The following is a 10,811-nucleotide window of genomic DNA, read 5'->3' on the forward strand; positions in this document are numbered from 1 at the left end:
AAATGGTTAGACCGATTTGAATGAATTTTTTGTATGCGTTTGCGTTTATCATCTGATTTTAGTACGGTTAGGTTAGGTTAGGATTTTATATTAATTGATTATATCAATCCACCATAGGTAGAATACGACAAACTTGGTATAACTTTGATACTTTAGAGTTAAATCATACATTAACGTACATACAGCACGGGGTCCGTGATCTACCGCAGGTAGATTGCTTACCTGATAATGTACTGCTGCGAATCAGAATTTTTATTACAGGCAACGGAAAAGTTAAGATTAATTTTGAAACCATACACCGAATATTAAATAACGAATTGAACAATCTTTGAGTCACATACTCACATATAGTTGGTACACTTAATGGGCAACGAAGTGCACGGGTTCAGCTAGTTATTATATAATATTATACAATAGGTACTCTTATCAAAATTATTATTTCTTATACAAATTCAGAAGTTTTAGTTCGTTTTGCTTATAATTATTATAACCATCAATTACTATTTTAGTTGATACCAACGTAAAATTAAACCTTCACTAGAATCGATTTATTTCTTGAGCCCGAAACATATCGGTCATGTTCCTATAGTTGATTCAGAAATAGCCTACTAAAATATGAAACACTAATGTTAGATATTGGAAATTAACCATCAATTAGTTTTTTTCGGTTACATTTAAGTATTATAAAGTGAACCTATATCGGTTAATTTTTTATTGATTAACAATCGTATTTTATTTACAGGTTTTTGTGTCCAAATATTAGTCGGTAATAATACATAGGTATTAGCATATTAAATTGTATCATAACATGAAATAAAAGGTTCATCGAATCATTATTTTTTTTTTTTTACTTGTAAAATTACATTTAATTTTGTTTGAAGGCTTCAAGTTTATGTTAGTTAAAGTTATTATTATAATATTCATGTGAATTTCCAACATTTAACAATTTAGTTAGTGAATGTTTACGGGCATCGGTAACTGTCAGCATTTACTATAATTGCCCCCTCCCTCCAACCACTTTTATTTCAACTTTTTTTATTGTTTGCTTATATTTCTTCGTATTTCTTTTATAAAAATATGATCTCAATTTTTCAAACAAAAACATCGTATTTATAAGCACGGTTGTCGGTTACAATCAAATAAATAATTACATTTTAATGATCTATACTACATAACATTTTTAAAATATGTTTGTGTCTACCAGTTACACTAGCTATAGAAATAATAACCTTTATAAAACCAAGCAAACCAACCGTGGTAAAATCATCTAAACAGCAATGTTTTTAAAATAAATAAAGTGCTATGATAGGTATTTAAATATTACATATACTACCTATGATTTTATTTTCGATTGCGAGTAAATTCAAACAAGCTCTATTTATCATGTGCAATCTAAACACTGGATAGAATATCTAATTTTAGCATCAGTCAAAAACCAAATATTAGTAAAGTTTAATTTATATGACCATTCAGACGATTTCAATTCCGATAATAGATTAAAAGTTCAATTTTTTAATATTTAACGGTACTGTATTGGTATTTAGCACGTTATTTTCCGTGGTAAGTTCAAGACTTAAAAATAAAAGGGGATTCATTTAGTGGGCGATATTGTTTGTTTTCGGTGTAAAAGTTAAAATTGAGTTGGTAGATACTAATAACATGTGTTAATTTTATCTCTCGAGAAAATAGAATACATAGTAGGTACTACCTGTAGTAATTTTTTTTTTGTAATTAAAATTTGTTTTTCAACAATCTGCAGGTTCAGAGCATTTTTAGCTGAGAGGTAAAGTAATTTTAATTAGTAGATACCTACCTACGTTATATTATTTTATAACTAGCATTAGATTTCGGAACCATTTTTAGGGAAATACATATTATTATTGAGGATTAAAAATTGCCACGTTGCCTGACAATAAAGATTTAATATCTGATAATATCACACTGTAGGCACCTAACCTATACCGTTTGTGTTCAGCTGACCACGTTTGCATCGTTTATTTTTACTGTCATGTGCTGTAAACAATATTTTGCGATTATAATATTATTATGCTCTATACGCTATGGCTAACGAATTCTAAAACGCTTCTGTAGTGCTGTGTTTCATAATCGTTAGTGAATATTATCATATTTTGTTGACGATAACTGGATATACGACATATTGGCGGTGCAACAGGAATTGTTGTATAACCCTATAATTATCCGTATAAATAGACATCGTTTTATCTCTAACCACGTAGGATATTCATTAATATAATTTTTTTTACGATACGTTTCAACGCCTGTGTATGTATATTTATATATAAAATGATTAGTAGTAACTATGTTATTAAAACGCGCTGATATACATATTTTTTTTATTATAATATATAATATAATACATACTGGATACATGTATAATAACGATAATAATAATAATAATAATATAGATTGTTATACAACTAATAATATGATGATGAACTAAAATAAGGGGTATGGTGTTGTTATTTTATGAGTTATGACGGTCGCGGTGGCGGGAACTGCGACGTCATTTAATGGATCCCCAGTAATATTGTTTTTTTCTGATGGGTTAGGTGTCGAGGCAAAGAACCAGAGGCTATTTTATTATACTCACTCATTACCATAACATTCAATGTCTACTCGGAACACTTGCACGTGAAATTCCTTCTCATTTTTATTTTATTTATTCTTAAAAAAAACATTCACCTAGTTTAAGAATAAGAAAACACGAGAAATCCTCATATTTTGTAAAATTCCATATTATTCTATATTAGTGGTACAACGCACAGTATACGCCTTTTAGGGGGAAATATTCACGTTTAGATTTTAAACGACCTCAAATATCACTACTCATAATTGTAATTTTAATGTTATTCTTTCTTTATTACATTTTCAACAATGATTGGTTTTACTACGATTTTCATTTTTTTTAGGGAAAACATTTTTTAATAAAAAGGGTAGGTACTTAAAAAGTTCCAACAGTTTGATGTACATCGAGTTTAGCTTCAATCATTTTCTTTGAGGTTTTTCTAAGCGTAAAGATAACTACTGTAGATTAGTATTGAAGAAAGCGTTGTTTTTAATTAAGCTTCGCTCAAAATTGTTTTTCAAATACTAGGATTAATTTTTGATTTCAAATTAATAATATCACAACGCAAACACATTTGCTAAAATGGATTGAATCGCATCCACCCAACTCAAATATCAGTCATTTAATCGTAAATAAATATACGTAAAAAATAGTGTTTTGAATATAGCAGGTATATATTATATTTAAAATAGTTATAAGCTTAGGGCTTAAAAATAGTATTAACTATAACTTATATGGCATGTACAGTATATTATGGTTTAAAAAAGAAATGTGCACAAAAAATACAATAATGAATAAAACACATTTGATTTATCATTTTGTAAGTCTTGATAAAATATTTAAAATCTATAGGAACATTTTGGTATCTGTGTAACCAGGTTGATAGGTATAAAGTTTTTTTCAAAACTATGAACAATTGCGGTATTTTAATTATATAATTAATAAGTTGGTTTTTTTTTTCCTGTTTTAACCGACGACGCCGCGGGATCTGCTTTCGCATTGCTTCCGCGGCGCTAATATTAATAACGTATCTATAGGTACTAATAATAACTTTTTATAAATTTCAAAAATCTTCACAATTTGTAAAAAGCAGTCGAAGTTTGGAGAACCACCCATAAATTCTAGGTAAAACAAGATTTATCGGAGTTTTTATTAGAAGTATCTCAATAATATAATAGTTTCATAATTTATTACGAATTTTGATAATATGCCTATATATATTATATATAAAATATATTTTCTCTGTGGCTCACACAACATGGTAAGTTGACTACCTTAATGATTCTCAACTGAAAGAGGGCGTGATATATATATATATATATATACACAGCAAATTCTTATTAATTCGATTGTCAAACGTCTATATTTAAAATGTTTCGTAAACTCGAACTCATTAAAAATAATTTTTAAAAAAAATAAAAAAATAATTACCATTAAAATAAAACTCAATATCTCGAAAATTTCCTATATTCCTATTGAGTTTCACATAACGAGAGTATACTGTATATAAATACTATTACTTTTATGAATTGGCATCACAATAGTTTTACTTAGCACATACAATAATTAGACATTTCCAGTTGTCATTCAAATCACGTAAATTTACTACCTTTATTGCTTAAATAAAATTGTTTATCAATCATAAATGTTCTTAGGTACAATTTAAGTTAATATATATAGTATAGGTACAGTCTACAATACAAATTCGAAAAGTAAAACATAATATCAGGCCGAGGTCTTAAAACCTAATAGTGGATCGTGTATGTGCTGAGTTAAGTTATGAACCTTTGTCTACTATAACCTATAAAATAAAGTCTCTTTCATTACGTAATAAACAAATTTTTTATTATTCGATCCATGTCTTTTAATTTATACTTAAGCCAAGTTTACACGGGAAGAACACTCGGCCGCAAGAGTGAACTACCTATTGGCTCATCCAATCTAAACATAAAAGTACAGTACTCGCCCTCGAGTGAAGCTGCTTCTATTCATTGCAGGGCCGAAGGGTTACCCCAACTAATATTTAGTTTCTTTAGTATATTCACAAATAAGTATTTTAGAATACAGAAAACACGTCATGCTGTAGTAGTTGCAGGCGAATAAATATGTTGATGACGAGTCACGAGTGACGTCAATAACAACAATAAATTAATGTTCTTATTAATATGCTCAATGTTTATTCTGAGAAATTTAACATGGAATATAACTGTCGTGTACTCGAGTACTTCTAACAGGGTGACTGTGGCTTTGAACACTGTCTCCGGGGGACGTGGTATACGTTATCACTTATATAAATCATATCAATATTATTATATTATCACAGAAAAATATATTATTATTACAAATTATTTAATGATTAACGTACATTGGCCTTATTTGCGTTGTTTCCGTTTTTATAAAATCATAACAAATAGGGATATACGTTACCGACATTTTATCAGAATACGGATACCTACGGTATAACTTTAAACTTTAAATTGAGTCCAATACTTCATACCATAGGGATACAGAAGCCCAATCAGCTGATCGAGTGTCACTTCTCTATGGTTTTGTACTTCTAGTTATGGGGAAGGAGCGGGGTAGCCACTCGGCTCAGTGAATAGAATGTATGTAGACGCAAACCCGAGTAAACTAGACATTAGTACATTACTTGGTCAATATTGGTGATCGACTGAGCAAATTAAAATGTTTATATAATTCTGCCTACTACACAGTATAGTAAATATTCCAGGTGATTCATGTGTGATAAATATTATCATCAAACTGATAAATTATAATACATTTTTTTAATACAATTCAAATAAAGTTTATTAAAAAATAATGGAGGTTTATTCGCAATAGGTATTTTAAATTTAAAATATAAGTGGACAAACAGCCGTGGGATATACATAATATAATGTTCTTTCTTTTGAGCTGTTAAAATACAAATATAATTGGTGAAATTTATAAACAAATCTTACTTAAAACAATATTTAACTTTTAAAAATAGTAGAACACTTGTACAATACGTTTTGTACATTTTTGTTTAGTCAAATAATGAACAGTCTTGTTAAATTTCGAAACTTTGTTGTAAAAATAGCCAATAGGTATATCAGTTAATGTTGTAGGTATGCATCATTGTATTTTTACCAATTACTGAAAATTCTAAATTAGCTATAATGATTTTTTTTTTGTATTTTGTGGTTGTTGAGATAAATCTTAAAAAATATTTAAACCTTGATCAAAATCCAAAGTTATAGATTTATAATTAAAATAGTTAATAACATTATTATAATTTATTTTATGATGAATAAGCTCTGCTTCAAATGATTCATAGGCTGAACTTATTCAGGTTTTTAAATTAATGCATACTTTCATCGAATTATTCACATTTGCTCAATAAGCCTTACTATAAGGTAAATTGTCTCTACATTTAAATGTATACGTATACGATTTAAAGAAACCATAATACATAAATATATGTATTATATATATTACATAAAATGTACAAATGAGCCATTTTTAGTATTATTATAAGCTTTAGTAATGAACAAAGTAAAATAAATCTGAATAATCTCTTTACCGATGTAATATATTATGTTAAAAATACCTTTTTGCATATTTTCCGCGGGTACCAAGAATCCACATGGTTATTATGATATGACGTGTTGTTTAAAATTATACAAAGATCGACAAAAAGTTTCATCCGTTCAAATATCCAAAGATTACACATACAAATAAACAGGAACAGTATATTTTAAATGGGTAGGTACATGATTTAAAATATATTATTTTTGAACAAACAGAATTTATCTGTGAATTAAGTCAGTCAGTTTTTATCGTCTATGAACACGCATTTATTACGAGTTCTAAATATATCCAACTATTTTAAATAATAAGTATATGAACTAAATGTTTAGGTAGGTAAACTCCATAGTACCTATAGTTTCCTACAACCTACTTACTATTTAGATTTTAGTTAATACACTACACAATAAAATATAAATCATGAAAGTCAATAAGTAGCCCATAGGTATAATGTAAGATAAGATGTTAAACATAGAATAGATTTTTTAAGCTTATAAAAATGGGGAAAATACCTACCAAATTAATATCCTTATCAAGAAATAATATTATTAATTATAATTCGATATTATTTGAATAGGTAATTGAATTGTTTATTAGAGTTACATAAATTTACATTTAAATATACAATAATGTAAAATGTTAAACAAAAGTTTCCTTTTTTAATTTGTCTTTGAATACAATTGTTCTATAAGAAAAAAAACAGCATTCATAAATACAATTATGTGGCAATCATGAAAACTTTCAAAATAAAATTAACTTTGGTAGGTCAACTTAAAAATAGTGAAAAACAAAAAATAAAGGAGATGAAGTTTTGTGATATTTTTTTTTACAATTCTATATCATAGTATTGTACAAGTTTTATTTTAGAATGTTCAGTGTTTGATCATATTTAAAGCTTATTATAATAACAACAATTTAATAGCACATCAACAATAACAATTTGGTAGACATTTATGATTTAATCTTTTTCATTCAAGGTGCACAGATTTTTTTTAGCTTTTCAAACAGTTCCATCGCCGTCTTTATACGTACGGTTATATACAATAATTCGTACTTTGTATAAATCTACTTTACCTACTATGACCTATACTGTGGCGGTGATGATGCAGAAAAACTTTTCATATTAAAACATATAAAATTCATCGTTTGCATTACACCATAACGGTACTTTAACACTACAACAAATAAATAAAAAACATTTTTTTGTTCCACGTAATACTATACGTTTGTGAAATAAAGAAATTTGTTTTGTTCTCCAGCTCGCCCGACTCTATATTCATTAAATGTATACGCAATTACGCAAATATATAATTACGTATAAAATTTAAATTTACGGTTACAAGATTTTTTTTATTATAATTAGTAGGTATATTAAAATAATTATAAAAAGCGGACATCCTTTGCATGTTGGGTACCTAGGTAGTAGGTATGTTGCCTAGGTCACTGTTATTAGGGCGCTATAGGCGTGGGTCCCCATTATCATGTTAAATATATAAAAAAAAAAAATGGCTGTGATTATATAGGTACGTGCCTAGGTTGACTTTAATGCGTATTTCATTTTTAGAACCTTTCAAGACGTGTAAAACGATGTATTTATAGTGAATAAAGATTTTTGTGATTTATAAAATATAATAGTATAAAGTATGAAAATTATACATTTAAAATTAAAATATCTAGTGTTATCTAAATCTAAACATTTTAAATATTATCAAAGTAAATATAAATATTATCGCTCAAAGTTGTGCAAGAAAACAAAACACATTATGGTATTAGCACTATGCATTATCTCAAAACTAAGCTTTCGTCCCTCCTCGCATTACCTAATAGTAGGTACTTTGGTGTTTAAATTTACTGTAAATTAAAGTATGATATCTAGTATTCTAGTAGCACTTAGATGACCAAAGTTAGGCAATAATATATGATAAATTGATACATATAATATATTATATATCGATTTATATACTACTTACTTCTTATAAATTGTTTAGGTAAAACATATATTTTATTACATTTATATAAATGATTATTATTTTTAATTTCGTAATTAAATAATAAAAAAAAAGCTAAAATACACTGTTTAATACTTTACTTAATTAATTTGTCAAAATGTATTTTAATTTATAAAAATTCTTTGATTTAGAGAATAGTATAATTTATACATTTAATAACCATAGTAGGTATTATTATTTGTATTACCATTACAGTAAGTTTCATTTATTTTTGCTAAAAATATTACAAATGTAATACAAAATAATAAATAAGTCAATACTTATAATGCTTATAATACTAATAAGTCTGCTTTGTTCAAGTCCTAGTTTTAAAAGTGTATAAGCAAATGTATACCGCTCTGCTATAGGTAAAGTATATAGATGATGAGTGGGTCATTGTAATGAATGTGTTAAATATGAATGCAATTGCATACGAAAAACGATTCTGAGCGAAGACGGTCAGTCAGCCTAAATACAACAATTCTATATTATGATATTAAAGTAATTTATTTTACCTACCTACTGGCTACTACTAGTAATACAGTAGGTTGAATTAATTTTTGTCTAAAACATTGCATTTGAAAATGTCATTGTGTTTAAAAACTTAAAAAAAATAATAACACATACCTACTTAAAGCCTTTCAAGTAACCACGAATAATATTTTTGAATTACAACAAAATAACTAAAACCGTTATTCTTCGTTTAAATATCTAATTTTATACGAATTTGAACTTGAAATGTCTATAAAAAACTTTGCTTATATATTTTTAATATTTTTTGGTTACATTATAGACTATACTTATGAGAAATCTTGTTTTATATTTTCTAACCCTTAGTACCTAATAACTAGTAACTAATAATAACTAAATAATTTAAACACAAAATAACACAATTACAAAATAATTTGAAAATTGTCGTGATTTTGACGAATTTTATTAAAATGTAAACTTCAAATGTTTATAAAGAAAAGGGTTGCCCTTAGGTATATGTATAAATAGTATATCTAGTATATCTTTCATATTTTTAAATTTGCTAAAATAACAACTTATGAGGAATCGTGTAGATGAGTAATCGTCTTAAAATTTTTAACTTCAAACGCTCCTAACAGATTAATGTGAATTTCCAGTGAATTTTTTTCTGTTATAAGTAGAAAATCTTTTATTAAATTTTCATATCTTAAATGTAGAAAGAACATTTTTCATGGATTTCTTGCTAGGCACAAAATAATTTACAAAATTTCACGATTTTGACATTTTTGTCAAATTTTTAAAATTAAACGCTTATAAAAAATTGCAAATATTGCAACTTTATGACGTTATATTGATATTTTAAATGTTAAAAATATGTTTTTTGAACAGTTTATCAGGAACCTTCTATTAAAATTTTAAACTTTTAGTTCAAGAACTTTTTTATGAAATTGAAAATAAACCAAAGAAAACTTTAAATGTAAGTAAACAGCTCAAAAAGAATAAAATATATTAAAAATATTTTCATGTACAGAATATGGTTATGTAAATATCTGGTGAAAATTTCAAGTATCTACAATTATTCGTTATTGAGTAGGTAATACCAAAAAAAAAATCAATGTTGTCAAAAGCTGGCTTTGCTTAAAAATTCCCATTTTTCTTTATTTTTTTATTCTGGCGCATTTAAAAATCTTTAGGAATTTATAATATTTACCTCTCAAAAGTACTAACTAGATCCACTTTTCGATCGTTAACCAACCTCAAAGTTGAAAATCAAAGCATTATTTTGACTATAAATCCGAAATCGTGTATTACTGTATAACCAGAAACCATTGTCATTATTGATGGTTGAAGCATATTTTCTGTAAAAGTGTCTTTAAAGTTGAGACACAAACAAAAAAAAATATTAATCATTGTAAAAACATATAGGTACTCAGAAAACTAAAAACTAAAAAGGTATAGGTACAAATTATAAACAAATTCAATTTTAAGGGGGCTGCAACAGGTTTTGTCAAAAATCAAAACTAATGTAGATTTGACCAATCTAAACATTAATTTTGTTTGTTATAATGTTTTTCAATATATTTAAATTCCGTATCATAAAATAAACCTTAAGGGGGCTGGAGAGGGCTCCAGTCAATGAAAATAAAGTGACTTTTAGACCAATAAGGTAGACAAAAGAGGAAGAATTTGGTTTGACAGATTTTAATTTTGAAAACAGATTATAATTGATCAACAAGTTTACTAGGAAATGATTCTAAGTGGGACGATGAATGTTGATTTTACAATGATGTGTGTTTTTTTATTTTTTTTCATTTTTTTTTGTTATTTTTTTTTTTTTTTTTTGTGTCTGTGTACACGATAAGTAGTCGAAATAATGCTACGATTTTCAACTTCAGTATCTTGTTCGATCAGAAAGTGAATATCGTTGGTGCATTGGGGAGGTCAAAATTTAAATTTCACAGTAGTTTTCAAAAGCGCCGGGAAACACAAAAGAAAAATTAAAGAAAAACGGGAATTTTTACGCAAAATCTGTTTTCGAGAAAATCGATTTTGGTTTTTGGTGTAACTTTAAAACGAATGACTGTAGATACATGAAATTTTCAATGGTTGTTTATATTTCCATTTTCTATACATGATAAAATTTTAAAAATATTTTGATTTGTTTTGAGCTGTTAACGGACAATTTCAGTTATATACAA

At 26.8% G+C, this 10,811-nt stretch overlaps 1 protein-coding gene across 2 annotated transcripts in view; it reads right to left on the minus strand.

The window, feature by feature from the left end:
• The window catches only part of LOC100167149, a 195,054-nt gene that overhangs the window by 108,467 nt on the left and 75,776 nt on the right, over window positions 1–10,811 (minus strand). The window lies entirely within an intron of this gene.

Source organism: Acyrthosiphon pisum, chromosome X (genome assembly GCF_005508785.2).
Source record: "Acyrthosiphon pisum isolate AL4f chromosome X, pea_aphid_22Mar2018_4r6ur, whole genome shotgun sequence".
NCBI lineage: Eukaryota > Metazoa > Arthropoda > Insecta > Hemiptera > Aphididae > Acyrthosiphon > Acyrthosiphon pisum.